Here is a 22,612-nt window from a genome sequence, read left to right as displayed (position 1 = left end):
AAGTGTAGAATTATACGGAAGTCTTTTTAAATTGCTCTTTAAAAAAATCAACAATTCTAAAAACAGTAATACCTCGACTAAGAATTCCACGAATTCAGAGTTACGCGATTTTCAAATTTTGTCAATTCGTCATTTGAGTGCCAGAGAATTGTTCGATTATCGATGAGATAGAATTACCGTCCACACATTATTGCTCATTCAATGTACATGACTTTTCGCACGAAATCAGCACATTTTTATTTTGTATTAGGTATTTCTTATCTTCAGTTTTGTCTACGAATTGGTTGTTTGTAATTTGAATATGTATTATAATTGTTGAGACTGTGTGCTACATTTTATAATTTATCTATAATAAATATCAAAGTGAATATTGTTGTTGCATTAGCTCTGTCTGATACGTTAGTGAATAAAAATAAAGGAACTGGGGGCTGCTGTTCAAGGTATTTGTGAAACTGTGAAACAGTGGTTTATCTTAGTCACTTAGTCATCTTCTTCAGTCACCAAAATTAGATTTTAAGTAGAATACTGAGGCCATAGAGGACACTAAATGCATTCTTCATAATAAAAGTTCAAATGCTGAATTTGTTTTTAGCAAACTTTACTATGAAATAAACAAATAGCTGAACAACTAGACATTAAATTGAAGATGCCTCGTATAGTTTCTCGTCAAACCTGTCGTTAAAACTAATCTGCTCATTCCTGCGAAGAATATTTCAGAAGATCTATTTATTTACCCCTTTTAGACAATATCTTAACTGATTTAGAAGAACGACTTTCACCAAAAGTTATGAATCTATTTAATCTTCGAGTTGTTTTACCTAAAACTGATAACACACCAGAAGATAAAGTTGCATTAAAAAAAATTGTTGACACCTTCCAGGATATTATTGGACCAACTACTTACCGCATATTCCAAAGTAGAACAAGAGTTTTCACCGTGGATTCAAAAGTGGAAAAGAGTCGTGCAACATAATGGAAAACTTCCTGATTGTATTTTAGAAGTACTTATTAGAAAACTGCGATATTCATATGTATCCAAATATCAGAATATTTCTGCAAATATTAATTACACTGCCAGTCAGTGAAGGAACAGCAGAGCGTTCTAAGCTTAAGCGTCTAAAGACTTGGCTTAGAAATAGAACTTCTGCGGAAAGGTTAACTGGTTTAGCACTCATCAATGTGCATCCTGAAATTTTTCTAGATGTTAACGCAATCATAGAGCGATTTGCTAAATCGGATAGGTAAAAAGAATACATTTTTATAAAATTATCTTATTCTTATAGTATTTTTAATCACTGAATTTTTATTTACCTCTCATTGCCGGCTCATGCTGACAATTCGTGAGAAAAATTTCAATACCGAGTAAAAAAATATTTCACTCACTTATAGCCTAATATGTCTAATTATAGCAATAACTATTATATAATTATATTATGTTTTTTGTTGAATAAATTAATTTATTCTTAAGGTTTCTTCTTCATTACGGAAGGGTGGCTATAACTACAGAAAATTGCTCTCTATCTTGAGCTGTTCTTATTCTTAGTATCGAATGTGTGTCCATGCCTGTCCAGTATCTTACATTCTTTAGCCAAGAGCATTTTTTCTTCCTGGTCCTCTTTTCCTTCTACTTTCCCTTCCATTATGAGACGGAGAAAGTTATATTTTTCTTCTCTGTAAATATGTCCTAGATAACTCGTTTTACTGTTGTTTACAATATTTAAGAATTCTCTCTCATTCCTTATTCTTCTCAGCACCTCGTTTATGGATCACATGCTCTGTCCACGAAATCTTTAGCATTCTTCGAAAAACACACATTTCAAAGGCTTCTATATGCCTCATACTTGTAATTCCGAGCGTCCATGTTTCCACTCAGTATAGCAATAAGGAATAAATGAATGTTTTTTACAAATTGATATCGGATCTTCAACGATAAGATAGAGTTTATTAGGAATGTTAAATACATTTATTAATGTTTACACTTACATTGAGTTATTGCATTTAAATTACTTAACTTTAGTTTATACTTTTTTATCCTTGGCTTGTTCTTGATTTTGTAGCAATAGGATAGGTGGGTTTAAATTAATTGTCTTTAAAATACCTAGTTTAAATTGACAGTCCTTGATTTTTCAGTATTTATATTTTAATAACTTTCTTTTGGTTTAATAGTCTTGTACACTTGATTTTACTCTCATAGAGTGTGTGGGTTTAAATTATTTTTTTTTGTTTAAGTTTAAGACCCCTTAATGTTGTACCCGTTGTACCCTTCTTTGCTCCCGTAGGGTATTTGAGTTTTAATAACTTCTAATTGCTTTAATATATTGCTTAAAATAATTATTGAGAAAAGGTGCAAAAATCTAAATCCTATATCAAAATCACCCTCAAGACTCATAACTCCCCCCTGGTGCAAACACCATCTAGATTTTTGTACAACTTATGTCAACTTCAGTCCCTAGCAAAAATTCATCATGGATATCGCCAAATAGCTTTTTATTTAAGACTTCACCCAAAAACCTTTTTAGTCCAGCTTTTTTATTGTTTATAAGAAGATATTTTTAAAGACATATCTAAAACACATTTCTAAAACATCTGAAAAATGTTATAGGTATTTAATAGATGAATTTGCCTTTCACTACAATACCCATTCAACGCCAAGTTGAAAAATACATTTTACAGAAATATTAAGACTAATTACTTTAAATATTTGCACAAGTTTTCTTTGAAGTTACTACATTCGCCAACATGAATTTATGATGTTTAGCTATCTAGTCGACAACAAAATTTATTTTCATAAATATCCTGTTTAAAATAATTTGTTGATTCCGCATTTTATAACAACATTTATAAAGATGTGCATATATATTATATTTGTCACGTCTGATTTTTATCATGTTCTGAAAGGGGTGGGTTAGAATCCAAAATATTGTTAGTCATCATATAAAAATGCCTATATAAAAGAGCCCTATAAAAGAGCCTCGACCTTCCCAAGTCTATTACGCCAGTCAGTTCTATCCATTGCCAACTGTTGCCAGTTTGCTGCGCCTATTTGTCTACCATCCTCATCTACACCATCCCTCCATCTGAGTTTTGGTCTACCCCTTTTTCTACTTCGCACAGGTTGTGACATAAGGATTCTTCTAGGAGGGTTGTTCTGCTGTGATCTTGCCAGATGTCCTGCCCATCTTAGTCTTCCTATTTTTATAAAGGATAGTACGTCTTTACCACCAAATATATGTTTATATCTGTGATATATCTCGTAGTTGTACCTCCTTCTCCAAACACCATTTTCACAGATGCCACCAAATATTCTTCTCAGGATCCTTCGTTCAAATATAAGCAGGAGATTTTCATCTGCCTTGGAAATGGTCCATGCCTCCGACCCATATGTCAACACTGGTTGTATAATGGTTTTGTATATTGTTATTTTTGTTTTTTGGCTTAAGTTTCTGCTTCTCATATGTCTACTCAGTCCAAAATAGCATTTGTTTGCTAGGATTATTCTTCGCTTGATTTCTTCCGTCATGACGTTCTCCTTGGTGATCAGGGAGCCTAAGTATGTGAATTTGTCCACCACTTCAAAGGTAGAATTATCAACCGTGAATTGATGGCCGATGTTTCTGGCTCTATTGTTAGGTGTTGATGCCATTATCTTAGTTTTATTTTCATTTACTTGCAGGCCCATATTTTTTGAGGCGTGTGACAAGGTGGTATACATTTCTTCTAGCTTGCGTGTTGTGCGGGCAACTAGATCAACATCATCTGCATATGCCAAAATTTGGGATGATTTATTAAAAATGTTTCCTCTGCTGTCTATTTGGGCATCCCTGACCGAACATCCCTGATTGTTCGCCCTGTATTTCGACTTTGCAAACAACTTTACGCATTGTAGCCTTAACCAATCTTATCAGTTTATCGGGGATGTGGAATTCATCCATGGCTTCATAAAATATTGTTAGTATAAAACCTAATATTTTTGCTTGTATGTATAATAATAATCTTCGTGTTTAATAATTCGTTAAATACATAAAAGGTATCTGTTATAGTATTGTTCACAGTAAAATCATTCCACGTCACGATTTATACAAACTGACGTCATACGGAGCCATACGGAGTCGCTCGATCTTTCATATTCGTGTTAGAAACTAGAAACACGATGACAAAGGAAAGTGCACGAGATCTCGGGTGAGACATAGAGGTTAAGTGGTTAGAATAGATTATTATTATAAAAGCAATCAATAAAATAATACAACAATCGTTATTAAACAGTATTACAACAATTATACACGAGTTCTATTATATATTTTAGTGCAATTGCCATTTTCTTTTGGGGGGAATGTACCTTTTTACTAAATGTATGGCTAGTAGGATCCAATATAAGCCAGTATACTGGATTATCGGCAAAATTGGTTTACGCTTGAGTTTGCTTTAAATATCAGGAAATAAAAATATTAAAATATATTCTGAATAGTTACCAGCTGAAGTCCGTTTGAAGAGGTTTACTCTCCGGACACTGGAACTCACTTAAGCATGGGTGTATGTTACCTGAAGTAAAATTTAATTAAAATATTAAACATCATATAATATTATTAACATCATGTACAATCTTTGGTAACACATTACATTTTAAAGGGTTTTCACCCAAATATTTTGGTGGCTCAGGCATGGTAACCTGTATTTTAACCTGATGATGGAACAGTTGTTCCGAAAACGTTCGTGCTTTTAATGTTGCCCTTTTAAGGGTTTTTATAAAATAAAATATACCCACATACAAAGACTAACCTCTTTTTGTTATACGTGGTATACAGCCAGCTGCAGGAATTATTTTCCTTGTGGATTTTATATTCTGAATAGTTAAAATAAATAAAGTATCTGATTGATCAATTAATTTAAAAATTACGTGCTTAGATCATGTCATAATTGTGGTAGGTGTATAATTGTGCTGGGTGTACAGAAAAAAATGAGTCCTTGGTAACTTTAGCATCTGTACTGGATAATATAAGCGTTAAAAAAGAAATTATTATTCTAGGAGACTTTAACGGAAGTGTGGGTAGAAACCCTAAAAGCAGAATTTTAGGACCATTTAGAGAATTATGCCAACAATATTTACTACAAATTTTAAATGACAATTTCTAGCGCAGAGACTTACACATGAACGCAAAATGCGTGGAACCTTGAATCAATCATTGACTATCTTGTGATTAAATAACAGAGTATGCTAGGACTCTTGGACGTTACAGTAAAAAGAGGGGCAATGTGAGGAACAGACTATTTTCTAGTTCAGCATGATATACAAATGAAATATACCTTTGCACCAAAAATAAAGAACGAAACGCAAACCAAAACCCACTGTTAATATCCAGAATACCCTAAATACAAATTGGATTATCAAAATAAAACTACAAGGCTTTTATTTAAAATATAATACAGAAGTATACATAAATATACAGAAAAAATACCGGAGGAAAAATACACAATACTAAGGGTATCTGTACGCTGCTGCTCTAGGAATTAAGGAAAAAGAAGAAAGCAAATATACGGAATCCAAAAACCGAATTGGTAGATAAGTGACATAGAAAACAGAATCAGGCAGAAATGACAAAAGTATAAAAAATTTCTTAATACAGGAACATCAAAAAATAGAAAAATATATTACAAATACTATCATGAAATAGAAAAAAAAAACAGTAAAGAAGGCTAAAAACGAATTCGGGGATAAAAAATTTAGTGAGATTGGTAGACTCCTGAGAAACTCAAAGTTAAGAGCTACCTGAGAAACAATTATTACATTAAAATCAGACAAAAAGGGGTTTTGTACTGACACTTGTTAGAGACTGAAAACGCAGCTTCCAACCGTAGCGAAGGGCGAACCTCAATTTCAACAGAGATCCTCACCGACCACCATGCGATAAAGTTGCATTATAATAATAAAATTTAAACGTTAAGTAAATAAAGTTGATCAAAAAAGCAATATAGAGTCTAGCTATCGGAACAACACTATTACACTTCTTCTTCTTCACGTGCCATCTCCGCGACGGAGGTTGGCAATCATCATGGCTATTCTGATCTTAGATGCTGCTGCTCTGAATAGTTCAATTGATGTGCATCCGTACCATTCCCTCAAGTTACGCAACCATGAGATTCTTCTTCTTCCTACACTTCTCTTGCCCTGGATTTTCCCTTGTATAATCAATTGAAGTAGGTTGTATCTCTCATTACGCATAACATGCCCCAGGTATTGCAGCTTTCGTGTCTTGATAGTTTCCAATACTTCCATTCTTTTGTTGATTCTTCTCATGCCTTCGTTGTGTGTTACATGCACCCACCCATTTCAAATGCTTCCAACTTTTTAGCAGTCGACGCGTTAAGTGTCGATGCTTCTATCCCATAAAGCAGAGTAGAGAAAATTTAGCACCTTGCCAGCTTAACTCTCAAGTCCAGTTTTAATTCTCTTGCACAAAGTACCTTTCTCATTTTATTGAAGTTTGTACGTGCTTTCTCTATTCGAACTTTGATTTCTTTGGAGTAATCGTTTGTGTGATTAATTATTGTGCCAAGATAGTGGTAGTTTTCAACTTGTTCTAAAGCACTACCGTTAATTGTCAGGCTTTCACCATTATTTTGAGTTTTTGATATCCTCATAAATTTGGATTTCTTGGTGTTTATTGATAATCCATATTCCTCTCCATACTCAACTATCTTGTTCATTAGCTTTTGGAGGTCTCGGAGGTTGTCTGTTATTATGATAGTATCGTCCGCATATCTAATGTTGTTATTTGGTGTTCCATTGACCTTGCTTCCGGCTGTCATAATTTCTTCAGAGTATGCATTGAATAGTAGTGGTGACAATACACACCCCTGTCGCACTCCTCTTTTAACTTCGAACTCTTCTGATGTGTGTTCATTAATGCGTACGTGTGCCTGCTGTTTATAATATAGATTTGTTATAATTCAAAAGTCATTGTGTTGTATTTGTTTTGCTTTGAGGATGTCCATTAGCTCTTTGTGGCGGACTTTGTCGAAAGCTTTGTTGTAGTCTATGAAACAGACGTACATATCTTGGTTCACATCCAAGCATCTCTGGATTAGTACGTTGAATGCAAATATCAAGTGTTTTGTAAATGCGTTTATGAATGATCTTTAAAAACAATTTAAGTGTGTGAGACATCAGGCTTATGGTACGGTGGTCGGTGCATTCTCTAGCATTTTTCTTTTTTGAGAGCAAATGAATGTTGAGGTCAACCATCCGTTGGGTATGTCATCCGATTGATAAATTTTATTAAAAAGCTTTAATAGAACATCAATGTACTCATTTTCTATTATTTTAAGGATGTTAATAGGCAGTTGATCTGGCCCCGGGCTTTTTCCGTTTCTGGTATTCTTTAGTGCATACATTATTTCTTCCTTTGTAATTTCTGCACTTGTTTCTCTGTCCTCAAAAGACAAGTCTTGTGGGTTTTCTCTTTCGTCGTCGAAGAGCTCTTCCATATACTCTTCCCATCGTTTTAGTTTTTCGTCAGTCGTTATCATAGTATTTCCATTTTTATCTAAAAGAGTTGTGTTGTGGTTTCTTTTTTGCAGTCCTGCCATTTCTTTAACCTTTTTATGTATGTTGAATGGGTCGTATTTGTTCTGAAGATCCTCTATCTCTTTATATTTTTCCTCATAGTAAGTTTGTTTTGTCTCTCTTATCTTTTTTCTGATTTCGTTGTTAATGATTTTGTAATTGTGACTGTCTTTGTTCTTGGCTTGTCTTCGTTGTTCCATCATGCCGAGTATCTCGTCTATTACACTGGAAGACCTATTTCAAAGATTTTCTTATTGAGAATAGGGCGAATTTCTTAAACATTTATACCGCCTCTTTTATCGATGGACTATAGAAATAAGAAGGCAACTTTATTTCTTTATTATTTTTGTTTATTTTTTTTTGGTTCTAGTTAAACTAGGAATTGAAACCGCGATTGGATAATGATCTGAAGCAATATTATTTGAACACAAATGAAGTTATGTTAGAGTAATCAGCAGGACTTTCTATAAAGAAATGGTCTACATGTACAAGACCATAAGAAACCCATTAAATGTGTATTAAGTATTTTAATATATATTTATTTCCCCCTTTACTTTGGACACAAAGTTCGGCAGAACTTATACGTGTTTGTTTGAGCCACTAGACTAGTTTAAGCTATAGTCAAATATCTTATAATAAAATACCTTACTAGAAAACTATTTATCTATATTTGTACGAAAATATCCCCTAAACAATAATTTTATTGAACAGATACACATGGCAATATATCTCGCGTTTATTTGTTTATAATCCAGGTGGCTTGTTCGTTTGTACCGGCTTCTGTTTACCTTTTACCAGCTACCTGAAAAGTTCGAAGGGGTTAGAAGAAAATTTGTGCTGTTCAACGATTCGTAGAGAATTCAGAGCGTCGTAAACGTTTCGGTTTGTTTTCTTAATGACCTAATTAATCTTTACTAATTAATTAAAACCAAAATACTATAAATCCTACAACCAAGCAAGTTAAACTAACCATGTAATCGGTTAGAAATGGAAGTAATTAAATTTGATTCTTTCAAATGTATAAAGTTTTTCTACCAGGGTTGTAAAAGGTAATTTTTATTTGATTTAAAACAAATATTCAAATTTTAATGTTTCCGGATGGGAACTGAATGTTTTCCTTTTTTTTAGTATGTGTCTACTTCTGGTCTGTTGCAATCTGCACTGAATTTCTATATACAGGGTAGGCCATTCAAAAGGGTTTGTGAAAATGCTGAAACAGGTCGATTTTTATTCCGAAGGGGTCATATTTCAACGATATAGACATATCTAATTTGTCAACCCCGTCACTTCCAGTACCACAACCCATTAATTTTAAATGGGGAATAGACCACGTTTAGCTTATTATTAGATAGGTATTTCGCTGGAGAATTCAGGCATCCATAACTTTTATTTTTATATTCGTGTGAAAAAGTATCAATTTTTTTTTTATTTAAACAAAAATGACCCTGCATCAACTACTGAGAGTTATAGGCGGGAGGTACAAACACACATTTCAAATATTCAATGTATACAATATAAATATTTTATATTAAATATTGTAAAATTTAATGTCTTAAATATTTCAGTACTTGGTTGGTAATGTCTGAACTTCAAATTACACTCCAATTAGCGCAACATTGCCTGAACGGCAACATTTTAAAGTCAGAATAAATTGTTCCCTCAAGTGGCAAACACGTTTTTCATTTTGTCAAGGCTTTAATTAATTTATTTAAGTTTATTCAACAAGAAGTTCATAACCAGCGCAAATATACAGTCCAACCTTCATGGTTTCTTCTAATTCCTCCATGGTTTGGTCCTTCGAGCTGGATGTGGTTATTAACAAGAAAAATATAATTCATAATTTCAAGTAATAACCTAAAAATTGGCGTTCATACATCGAGAAAGCAAGTATTGTCGGCCCATCAAAATATTCAACAGTTCTCTTCGTAACGGAAATCAACATTTAGCTGTCTGATCAACTCGTTTGGATCGTCCCATTCCAGTTCCTAACGGTAACACCTACTTTCTTCAGTGCTGCGGTAAATGCAATTTAATATACCCCTCTAGGAAGGTATCGGTCTGGTGCTGTTAAAATAATTTACAGTAAGTCAGAGGAAGTATTATCCTTTTTAACTTTCCTATCTTATAATTTTCTTTGTTTTTCCTTTAATATAATTTATTATTCCTGATACTTGACTTAAAACTAGTAAAATGTCAGATATTGCAATGCTACGTAAGAAACGATCAATAATCGAAACAAAATTAACAAATTTCAATAATTATTTAGATAAAATAAAGGTTTTAGACGAGCAGAATCTTTCAGTAGCGGAGTTAGAAATACATCTTTCTAAAATGAATAACTTAATAGAAACCTTTAAAAATATTTACGATGAAATCGACTGTCTGGAAGACTCTGTGTCTGAAAATGATATTAGTTCAACGGTAGAGTTTGAAAATAGTTTTTATTCTGCAGTAGCTTTAGCAAAAGTACTTATATCAAAATCTGTTATTGATAAATTATCTGAAATGTCTAATAATTCAAGTCAAAGTAGTTCAAATAATGATAACCATAGCAACATTAAATTGCCTACAATAGAGCTGCCTAAATTCTCAGGCCACTTTGAAAACTTGGACTTTTTAAAGAAAAGAGCTGACATATTAGAAAATAGAGCATTTAAAATCAATAAAAATGAGAAATCACATAAAAAACTAGCAAAATTATTAATATAAGTGCAAAATCATTTGTTTCAACTGAATGTGTACGTCAATTCTGTCAAAATTCACGAGTTTATTTTTTCTTGTTTCGTGGATGTATGTTTTGCATTCAACAGGATATGTTTAACAGTGATTGGGTTTTTGCAGTTGTGGTAGAAAGGGATGGGATCTTTATTTATTAAGTAGGTATGGGTTGGTATAATATGTCCGAATCGTAGTCGAGTTATTGTTACTTGCTCACTACGTTTGAGTGGGAGTGGTAAGGTGGTGCCGATAGTTTCTAGAACATCTTTTAATTTGTTTGATCTGGAATTCCAGTTATTCTGCAATAAATTGGTAAAATGTTTTTTAATAGAGGCTTTATGATCGTTTGTTGTTGGCATATTTTACTCAGGGATACTTTCATGTAGTGTAGTTTTTTTTTGCTGATAGTAGTATAAGTTCACTTTTTATTAGCATTATAATTTCATTTGATGGATATAATTGCTGTACAGCTTTTAGTTTACTTAAAGAGTCAGCTATTATAATGTAATGAGGTGCGGATTTCCTTCTGTAAACTTTTAGTGCCTCTAAAATAGCCAGTGCTTCTCCAGTAAATACGCTAGAATTCAGAGGAAAGCGTATTTTAATTTTGTCTGTTCCATGTATGTAAGCCGCCGCTAGCCCTGATTGAGTTATTGATGCATCAGTGTAGATATGTTCAGAATTTGGATATAATAAACAATGATATTATTTTATGATATGATCGATGTATTACTGTTGGGTATGTTTTGGGATAGCAAGTAAGGGATGTATTTATTTGCAATTGGTGGATTAGTTGAGGCGGTTGGTGGACAATAAGGCGGGAAATTTTGGGTTGGTTTTATGATAATACTAATCTACTCACAGCCGTAACCACTGTATTTTAATCCTTCATGAAAAGGGAGTGTATTTATAGGTTTATTTTTGTAATTACTGATAAATTTAGGTTTTAAAATATTTGAATTCACAGGATTTTGATGATTTGATGATACTCGAGCTGCATAATTTAGTGACAATTGTTGCCGCCGTAATTGTAATTGTAATTAGAATCAATATCATTTCTGACAAATATAGCCACGCCCCCATCAGCGTGTTCTGTTATTTTATTTTTGAAGAAGGGAGTATAGTTTTTTAAGCTTATTACTGAATTCCCCTTGAAGTGAGTTTCTTGTAAATACATTATTAGGGGAGAATCTTTTTGAATTAGTAGTTTCAGTGATTCAAGATGAGCGAAATCTATTGGATTTTTCGGTTTGAGAGAAAGTACCACTAAGCGAATTGCCATGATGGTTGCCAACCTTCTTACAGGAGATGACACGTGAAGAAGAAGACCACTATCAGTTGTATCTCGTGCTGCTAGTTCTAGATTTATAATTAAACTAGTTATGTTACTTTTTAGCATCTTTTGAAAATGAGCATATATAAATGTTAGGATTTCTCTTAATTCTGATGGTTCATTACTATGATTTTGTGAAATATACTCAGCATTTTTACAATTTAAGGCATTATTTAAGAAGTCACATATTTCTGATAAATTTAGAAAAAGAGGTGACTTTTGGAGGCAGTGATAATTTCAAATAATTACATTGGTTTATTTAAAGTAAGTTTCTTGGAGATAGATTATTTTAGAAGAAAGTTGGTTTGGTAAAAGTTTTAATTGTTCGATATGGATGTAGAACGCATTAAAATTCCATTGTATAATAAACTTATTAGACTTTTTAGAATTCTGCTTGCGATAACGATTCGCCGGTCTCTTCATTTAAAGATGTGGGAGTGGGGTTAAATTTTTTCTTTAAACTGGTGATTTTATTTTTTAATTTTGAGTGGTGAGAGTCTTCTTCTTCTTCTTTGAGCTGTTTACTGTTTGGCTGAAACTTCTATTTACTGCTGTTTTGAATAATTCGTTAGTGGTACAGCTAAACCACTCTCTTAAATTTCTCATCCAGGACATTCTTCTACGGCCTGGATTTATGCGTCCTTGGATTTTTCCCTGCATTATATTTTGTAGGAATGTGTACTTTTGTCCTCTCATCAGGTGGCCTAAGTATTCAAACTTTCTCTTTTTTATATTCAGTATAACTTCTGGATCGTTATTTATTCTCCGTATTACCTCTTCATTGGTAATTTTATCCACCCACATCTCAAAGCTTTTAAGATTTTTAACATTCCTCTGTTTAAGAGTCCATGCCTCACCACAGTAAAGCAAAGTACTGAATACATATCATTTTAACATTCTAGTTCGTAGCTGAATACTAATATCACGATTACAAAATAATTTTTTCATTTTTATAAAGGTAGACCTGGCAATTTCAATACGTCTTTTTATCTCGTGATTTTGGTCACCTGTTTCATTGATGAGGGTCCCAATCATTTGTATTCGTTTACTTTTTTGAGTTGGGTACCGTTTATTGCGATACTAGTGTCATGTATTGGATTCTTACTGAAGGTCATATATTTGGTTTTTTTAACGTTCATCCTTATGCCGTAGTTATTACATATCTCATTCATACTTTCAACTAGATGTTGAGTATCTTCCGCTGTTCTTGCCATTATCACAGTATCGCCAGCATATCGAATTATAAGTTTAATCAGCTCGATGTGACCTTTATCTGACCCAGGGGCTCTGCCAGATTTTCAATTTTTTATAGCATGTTGGACTTCAGATTTTAATATTATTGCAGCTTTCTCGCTATCAATTTGTGTCGGTACCGTTCTTGTGTCCATGAAATGATCTTTTAGTCCGTACTGGTTTTATTTTAATTGGGATACCACTAGGCTTATTATTTTTGTCAATAAATCGGTTAAGTGTGACTGTTCATTATTTTCCAGATAATTCTCTAACTTTTTTATGTAAATTATAATGATCATGATTTTTCCGCAATTCCTCCATTTCAATGAATGTTTACATCATTAGTTTTTCCTTAGTCTCTTTTATTTTGTTCCTTGTTAATGTTTTTGGCTTTCTTCGTTCTTTTGTAGAGTTTCCTTTCGTGTCTTTATAACAGAATTTTTGATTTTGTTCCACATCATGTTCAGTTTCTCAGTGTTTTTCATTTTTAATGTTAATCTCTTCTAAGTCACTTTAGTACTTTTCGATTTTATCATCTTTTTGCCCTCCGTTTTATTTTTAAAACAAGTCTCAAATGTCTGTCAAAGTGTCATGCCGTATTAACGCTATTAATTTTATAAGCACTATCCTTTTGCAAAAAGTATTTACCAGCTACTGAGACCGTCCCTTTAGAAAGCCATAATTATTTTTACGCATTGAATCTCGCTCATCCCGCTTCCAATAACGATTGAATAAGTCAGAAATTCCTCGCCAAATATTTCTCTCATTGTATTAACACTCCATAATTTGGGATGCTAAGAGAATGATGCGGTGGTAGTAACCCTCAACCCCACAATTTGTGCGCTGATTGTAGTTTTTATCACCCTCGATACTTTCGATAGACCCGTGTAAGTGTATTAAGAATGACATATCCATCAAGAAGGGACAGGCAGGACTTGAATGACAATCTGTCGACCCTTCCTTTAGATGTGGACGAGTGCAAATGTTGGATGAAATCAGTTTAACTAAAATGAAACGAATCAAGAATATGCCGATTGTAATCACCGATTGTAATCGGTTGGTCAAATGTCGCAATAAATTATTTTAGTATCTTATTTTTTCTATACTTAGATAGGTAGACTTTTTTATCTACTTTCTAATATGTTATGCGCAATTTATAATAGTCCATTCTCTTAACTTGTTCCGTCTAAAAGGTAGAAAAGTATGTAGAAAATAAAACTTTCTTTGTACTCTCTAATTTCAAAAATATAGCCAAAGATGTTACCGTACTAAATTCTGTCAACGCCGGTAGTGATTATCCGGATTAGCCGGTAGTATTAGAAATTGTTAAAAGTGAAATAAATTAGGAGGAGTATCATGGTGAACCAAATATGAAAGGCATTTTGAAAAGAATAATAAATTACATAAGATCAACTTCAAGAAAGGTCGGTGAAAAAAATAAAATCCCGAGGAAAACGAAACTAAAAAAGAAACATTGGAGTTAACGTAAGAAAGAAGAACACCAAAAGAACTACCAGATTGTAAGGCTATTAACAATAGAGTTAAAAAGGGCGTAAGATTTACGGCCTTATATTACAACAAATATTACAGAAAATTGAAAAAACTAGAAACATTCTACAAGACTCTTTGTACATCCACCATATGCAACCGGTCAGTCGACTCGGAAATTCTCCCAAAAATTTGCTCCTTGGAAAATCAAACATGTCTTATAATAAATCAAAAACAAAAATGCTTCTGGTGAGGATCGTAATAGTATAACATTCGAAATATTAATAATTGGCGACAACATTGTTGTGGATGCACTGGAAATCTTTCTGAATCCGTGCCTGAACAGAAAAAAGTAATACTCTTACACAAAAAAGGTGACATCGCTAATATTAAAAACTACATACCTTAAGCCCATCGAGTTAGAATCTATGAAGAAGCTATGAGCATATTAACTTGTATATTAAAAACGACGTAAGAAGGCGTGGTTAACGATCATAACAATATGGCGGTGGGATCAGGGCTGGACTCAATAATATTAAAACTGCTATACAATTATGATTAATTATTCAGAAGATTTAAACATAATCTAAAAAAGTGCAATACATTTTTAATAAACTATGATTTATTCAAACACGATTAAAGTGGTTGCTATTGGGTAGCTATTAAAAAATCAGGTAAAAATCATGATTTACACTAAATTCACTAACTGCGCAAGTATAAAAAATGTAGGAAACAAATTGATTAAAACGTAGGAATACAAGATGCACATTGATTAAAAGTGTAGCGTAATAAATACCACTGTTAGGCCGTGGAGAAGTGTGCTTGTGGAAGATGGAAAATGCTCTGATCATTGGCAACACGGTTGCACAAATCAGGTACTACAGTATGGGCTTGAGTCTGGTAGAGATGTCTTGGTCGGTGTTTGACAGAGCTAGACTACAAGAGATTCGCGAATGAGGTAAATATACGTAAGAGAAGAAACTTTTGGACACCACCCCATTTTTGAAGGAACACGGAATCTCACGGAAGTAAATTCGAGAATGGATAAAAAATTAGATAAGGGCGATAACGTGAAAGGTATAAAGTGATGAGAACGGAAAGAAAATAAGACAAAAACAATACGAGAAAGATACAGATGGTTCCTAGACGGGAACAAATAGAGTAGGAAAGAGTAATTATTATATCCCGCTGTAAACACTAAAAATACGACATATATACATAATAAATAAAAAATAATTAATACAATCAAATAACAATTTGTACCTGAAAGAGATAATAATTCGTTCGTTTTACAACTTATGTATTTGATAATTTCTTCGCCATACGACTTCTCCTTTCTTTAATTCTTGTGTAATAACACTCTTTGGGTTACTTTTTCTATTTTTTCTTAATGTTCCATAAACGTAGGTCTTCTTTTCATGTAAAATCTTGACAAGCTCATAATTGTTGTAATAATTGTCTATTTATATAGTGTGCCCTTCTCTAAATATTCAGTAACAAGCCTGTTAACTACTTTAAACGCATGCCCATTTTCATTAACTACTGTCCCCTTGCCGCTGTAGATTAGAATATTTAGTAAAAATCCATCAGAGCTAGTAATCTCATAAATTTTTATCCCATATTTACTAGTTTTTTTCGGCATATACTGTTGGAATATTAACCGCCCTCTCCACAGTAAGAGGGCTTCGTCAAGACTGAAGTTCTGTCCTGGATAGTAAACTTTAGAGATATTATTTATAATATGATTCGTAACGTTTTTAATTTTGTGAAGTCGATCTTGAACTTCTATGTCTTTCGGCTTGTCAAAACAAATATTTTGAAGAATAGCTTCAACTGCAACTTTTTATTAATAAAATAATCACCACGAACAGAATACCAGATGAATGGAGGAGAGCGATCATGGTGATGTTTTTCAAAAAAAGAGACAAGAAAGACCCCAATAACAGACAAAAATAAACGAACGAATATCTCTGCAAAAGGAACAGCAAGGATTTCGGACAGGAAGATCATGCACGGATGCAGTTTTTGTAATAAGACAAATAAAAGAAAAGTCGCTGGAATACAACAAACCAGCATATATGTGTCTGAAAGATTTGAAGAAAGCGTTTGATAGAGTGAGAATTCGGGACACGATACATTTATTATATGAAAAGGGAATATCACTGGATTTAGTAAAAACTATTGAGAATATATATAAAGATAACATAGCTATGGTAAGATGTAAAGGAAAACTATCGCAACCTATCAAATATGAAACTGGCATTAGACAAGGAGATTCGCTGAGCCCATTAATATTTAATCTGATAATTATTAATGAAATCATAAAGAAAGTTAAAAAAAGAAGAGGATATAGAATGGGAGAAAAGGAAATAAGGATAATACGCTACGCCGACGACGCCATAATAACAGCCGAAAATGAAGATGAATTACAAAGTTTAAGTAAAGAATTCGAAGATACGGCGCTCATATACAACATGGAGATCTCAACAGAGAAAACTAAAACGATAGTGATATCAGCGGAACCGAGACGATGTAAACTAGTCGTAAATAACAAAATAATAGAAGAAAACAAGTGATGGAAACTGAATACTTGGGAATAAAACTGTCAAGCCACGGAAAAGTGGAAGAAGAAGTACAAAAACAAGTGGCATGGCAAACAGAGCAGCAGGATGTCTCAACAACACAATCTGGAGAAACAAATACCTCACAACGGAAACGAAAACCAGGATATATAAATCAACAATAAGACCGATAATGACGTACACAGCGGAAACAAGAGCAGATACGGCGAAAACACAAAGACTACTGGAAACAACAGAAATGAAAGTCATACGAAAAATAACAAACCAAACTCTAAGAGACAGAGTAAGAAGTGAGGAAATACGAGCGAGATGTGGTATAGGGGAAATAAACGCGTGGACCAAAAGAAGAAAAGTGGAATAGAATCAACACATCGAAAGAATGACAGAAAATAGAGTAGTACGAATAGCAAGAGACAAATCGCCAAATGGAAGAAGGTCATTGGGACGACCGAGGAAAAGATGGGCAGACAACGTCAATTGAGGCTAAAAACCGAAGCAAAACAGGCATTTCTATTTATAAATTAGGAAGAAGAAGATATTTTCTTGTTCAGTAAACTGATGTATTTCAATATCTTCCTCTACACCAAGCCAGTCCGCCTTATCATTTTCTTGTACCACATTTTCATTTGCATCGTTCGCTTCGCCCTCATCATTACTCGACTCACCACCATCATTGTTCGACTCACCCCCATCATTGTTAGTATCCCCAGTCTCTCTTCCAGAATGAGAAGAAGAATATTCTCTTTGACATTGTTAATACGTCTGAAACAAATAATAAGGGATTACACCGTGTATAAATAAGTTACATAGTTATATTACCTGTCTAAATTATACGCAATAACGACCCTTTTCGTATTTGACGTTTGCATACGTGCTATAAATTTATAGGTTATTTCTTCTTTTTTTAAACGTCGATTTAAAAAAAAAAGGATTGTTCAGGTAGACTGTGGCCAAATTTACACACACTGTGATAAACCGTGGTAAAATTATTTTACATTTCATCACGTAAGTTCGGTGTCACACATGTGTGTCAGCAGTTCTTAGGAAAACTTCACCGTCACACATGTGTGACGGCTGGTCGTGAATGTGTTAATTAACAAAAAAATTTAGATGCATTAGATCGCAGGCAACAAACACTTCCTAGATACTAGTAAGTGACTAGAAAAAATATGGTACCGATCCACTAGACCTGTCCAAGCTGGTACAGGGTTGAAGAATTTTAGAATAGAAGATGAATATTAAGCCACTTCAGAAGGCTATATTAGAAGGCTTGCGGAAAACTCCTTATATCTCCAAAGATGACTTTATTACCTGGAGAAATAAGTGCCTATTAACCAATACCAATTGGGTACATATTTTTTGAGCAATTAGCTGATGTAATAACCTTTAAATTACTATTAGTAACTTTACTATAAAATTCTTGTTACTTTAAATATAGCCCATATAAGACTAGAATGTGGGAATTTTAATGAGCCTCATCCGTAGCAGCAAAAACATTACTATATACTATTTATTTTGCTGAACAACAAACACTCGTCTGGTTTTCTATTTTTTGTACTCGGTGCATACATTTTCAACCAAAATCCTCATGCGCTCTGTGACATTCCCATCGCTTTAAATTATAAACCCCTAAATCCTTTTAAACAGAAGTAAATACCACGTAAAAAATGTAACGTTCCACTGAGTCGTTCTTAATTCCTTTTATTTACCCAGCTTAGTTTTATGGCTCGACAAATATGCGTCCGCAGTGGTAATAGTTGCCCTCCGTATCAACTTACCACGTTATAAATCAATTTGGTTTAATTAATATTACGATAAGGTGGCTGGGAAAAGCAGGTGGCTATAACGAGTTGTAACGTATATGAAAAAAGAATATTGGGTTTCTAATATATAAATTAGAAGAAAAAATGTAAGAGTCATAGTCCGGGGAAATAAGTAATCGTGCATTTGATTTCAGAAACCTTAGGGGGTTCATATGAGGTCAATTCTCATATTTCTAATGTTATTACTACTGACACTAATATAAACTTATTTTTAACCAGATGAACACAAAAATATTTGTGCGGCTACCCCTTCTAAATTAATTTCGTCTCCTACCTTATTCACTTTGTAGTAGATTTGTTTAGTGTGTTCTTGTAAATACTTCTATACATGCACTTTACACATTAAATGTTTGGAATGGACATGTCAAGATTGTCAAGTTCTTTTGCTGTACAGCGTTTTTTAAACACTTATATCTTTTGACTTATCTAATTATTACTCTGTATAAAAAATATTTCGAACAAAATAGACGAGTGCTGAAACAAAAAAAGTAATTGAAAAAAGGTGGTGACAATCTCGAGTTTAATGGTGTCTTTTATATATTTTTTTCCTTTAAAGGTTAAACTTTAAAATATTGCTGCAAAATGTGATAACGTTTTCCGAAGTAATTTCGTGCTCTGAAAATCTGAAAAATAAAATACTTTAACAGGAAGACAGGAAAATTGAATTTGACACGTAGAGATGGGAAGATAAAGTGCTTTTTATAACCTAATATATGTTGTTTCACAAAAATTTGGAAAAAGTTAACATTAAACAAGGCGTGAAAATCAAAGAGTTAGAATCAAATGGACAAAAGACAAAACCCATATGGAACAATGTTTCGAACAAATTTCGTGGCTCTTTCTAATAGTAACATTGAGATAGTTCATATTAAACATTTGTCGAAAAATAAAAAAACATACACACTTTTTCCATCTTTGACTATCTATTTATATAAAAGGTTAGGACGACAACTCACACTGTTTCTCCGGTAGTATAACTCCTAGCGTCACCTAAGAAAGAAATCTGAACTACCAACTCATCATCATCATCATTTGGCTCTACAACTCTATGAGAGTCTTGGCCGCATTTACTATTTCCCTACATTGTTGTCGGTCCTAAGCAGCTATTTCCCATTGCTGTATTCCCATTTTGCGTAGATCACTGGCTACTGTGCCCTTCCATCTCTTTCTTGGGCGACCAAGACTTGTGGCATTCAGGAGTCTTTCGTCACTAGATCTTAGTACGTGGCTCACCTATCTTATTCGGTTTGCTTTAATGTAGCGTACTCTCTTTCATCTCCATATACTGTCTGGAGTTCATCATTGTGTCTTCTTCTCCGTTCTGTTGTTGTTTCTTCTCTGCAAGGCCCATAGATAGTCTGCAGTATCTTTCTTTCCAGTACCAGTAATTTTGTCGTTTCCCGCTGGTTCAGAGTCCATGTCTCGCTTACATACGTTATTGTGGGACGAATTAATGTCTTGTACACTCTTATTTTTGCTGGTATTGAGAGTATTTTTGATTTAAGTACGGTCATTAATGAGTAATATGCCCTGTTTCCTGCAATGATCCTGGCTGCCACGTCCTTTTCATATTTATTTTCAGATGTTATGATCACTCCCAGGTACTTGAATTCTTTGACGACTTCAAAGTTGTATTCATTGATTGTTACGTTTTGTCTAACCCTTGGTTTTGGGTTCTTCGTAACCACCATGTACTTAGTCTAGTCCTCGTTGATCTTCAGACCAACTTCCTTAGCTCCGTTTTCGAATAGGGTGAAAACTTTTTTTGCATCTCTGGTGGATTGTGCAATTGTGTCCACGTCATCCACAAACGCCAATAGTATTTTTGATCCTTGGGCGGTAAATCCATTTATCAGTTGTGGTTGAGCTTTCCTTACCGCATGTTCCAGTGCAAAATTAAATAGCAGGGGGGCGAGAAGATCTCCTTGTCTAAGCCCGGTGTCAATGAGGAATTCCTCCGACGTGGTGCTGCCAATTCTGATCCGTGCGGAAGCGTTCTCTGTGCTAATCGTACCAGCTTTCCAGGTACTCCTATTTCTACCAGGGTCTCCCACAATGCTTCTCTGCTAACAGAATCGTAAGATTGTTTAAAGTCCACGAAGATTTGGTCTACATCATGGTTAAATTCCCAGTTTTTTTCCAACACCTGGCGTAGGACGAATATCTGGTCTATGGTCGACCTTTCCGGTCTGAATCCGCTTTGGTAGTCGCTTATTATTTCCTCTGCGTATGGAGTTAGCCTTCTAGACAGTAATATGGATATAATTTTGTACGTTGTATTGATTAACGATATACCGCTATAGTTCCGACATATTTGTTTGTCTCCCTTCTTGTGGATAGGTACTATATGGTTTTCATGCCAGTGTTTCGGAATTTCTTCTCTTTCCCAGACTTCTCTTATAAGAGTTATATAATATATCTCAAGGTGAAGTTTTTCTCCCCATTTTTTTAGTAGTTCCGCCTGTATGCCGTCTGGGCCTGGGACTTTATGGTTTGTTTAGGACGAAATTGCGGACTTTACTTCAGCTAGTGTGGGCCCTGCTAACTGGTACTGTCTTTGTTGCCCTGTCGTTGTGGGTTTTTCTGTATTAAGGAGTTGCTCAAAATACTTTCTTCATTGGTAGCTTATCTCCTCGTCGTCTGTGAGCAATTGTCCTGCATCGTCTTTTATAAATCTTGAGCTATTGGTCGTGTTGCAATTCAATGTTTTTAGGTCCTTATAAAAGTGTCTAGAATAATCGGTTCTATGTTCCTCCTCCAATTGCTGTATTCGCGCTTCAAGGTTCTTTTTTCTTTTCAAAAGTCTTCTCGTTTGAGTCCTTACTATATTATAGTTCTCTCTATTCTCATCTGTAGGGCGTGTTAGTATCTCTAGCCTCTTAATTGCTTTCTGATGCAAGCTTTGTTCGCACTCCTGGTCAAACCACTGGTTTTTCTTCTTGTTATTCCTTTCTTTTCCTATTGTTTCCGCTGCGGCACTTTCTATGGCGTTCTTTATATTTTGCCATTTCTGGTCTGTCAATTCTGGCGTTGATGTTTCTTCTTCTTCCAGTGTCTGTAATTTGTTTTGGATCAGTGCCTGATATTGCCGTTCATTATCAGGTAAATCGAGCCTTGAAATGTCCCATTTGTTTCCTTGTTGGCGTTGCTTTGGCTGTCTCGTCTTTAGCCTTGTTCTCATTTTTGTTCTAAGCAGGAAGTGGTAGGAGTCACTTTCTGCTCCCCTCAGACTGTGTGCGCTGATGATATTGCTAGAATCTCTTCCATGGATAAGCACTAAACTAAACTGAACTACCAACTGACATGAATAAACTTATGTATCTGACAAATAAAATGTAAAATATTTATTTTCCAAATAAAGTACTGAATAAGAAGTATTTAGTTTCTTGTATAGAATTTCCAATCTCCGAAAATTTTGAATAACGCTGGGCTCATAACGGTTTCTTAATATTGTTCTGAAGCTATTTTCTTGTGGCATTTTAAATTAATTAATATTTAAATGGGAATAAGCCACAATTAAAGGTTAAAATACATTTATTGACGTTTCAATTTCCACTTCGGAAATCGTTCTCAAAATACAAACATTAGTAAAGATTATTATACTTCTTACAAACATTACACTAATGTTTGTAAGAAGTATTTAGAACATAAATTTTGTTTATTATAAACTATTATTATGTTGTAGGTTATCGTGAAATCAAAAATATATTGTTTATTGTGAGTAAGAGACATAGATCCGGTATTAGAAGATTTAATGAAATCGAAGAGTATGATATTTCACGTTTATAAACTTAATGTTTAAAAATGAGACATTTGAGATGCTATGTTTTCTCTGTGTTGTTTTCTGCTGTTGCATCTCTATTTAAAAATCAGA

The 22,612-nt window shown here is 33.9% G+C and overlaps 2 long non-coding RNA genes across 2 annotated transcripts in view; one reads left to right on the top strand and one right to left on the bottom strand.

Annotated features, from left to right (window-relative positions):
• The window catches only part of LOC140439336 (uncharacterized), a 393,647-nt gene that overhangs the window by 11,209 nt on the left and 359,826 nt on the right, over window positions 1–22,612 (bottom strand). The gene's annotated exons all lie outside the window — the stretch shown is intronic.
• Window positions 1–22,612, top strand: part of LOC140439337 (uncharacterized) — a 432,790-nt gene that overhangs the window by 84,941 nt on the left and 325,237 nt on the right. The window lies entirely within an intron of this gene.

This window comes from Diabrotica undecimpunctata, chromosome 4 (genome assembly GCF_040954645.1).
Source record: "Diabrotica undecimpunctata isolate CICGRU chromosome 4, icDiaUnde3, whole genome shotgun sequence".
NCBI lineage: Eukaryota > Metazoa > Arthropoda > Insecta > Coleoptera > Chrysomelidae > Diabrotica > Diabrotica undecimpunctata.
This window is presented reverse-complemented; position numbering and strand designations above follow the sequence as displayed.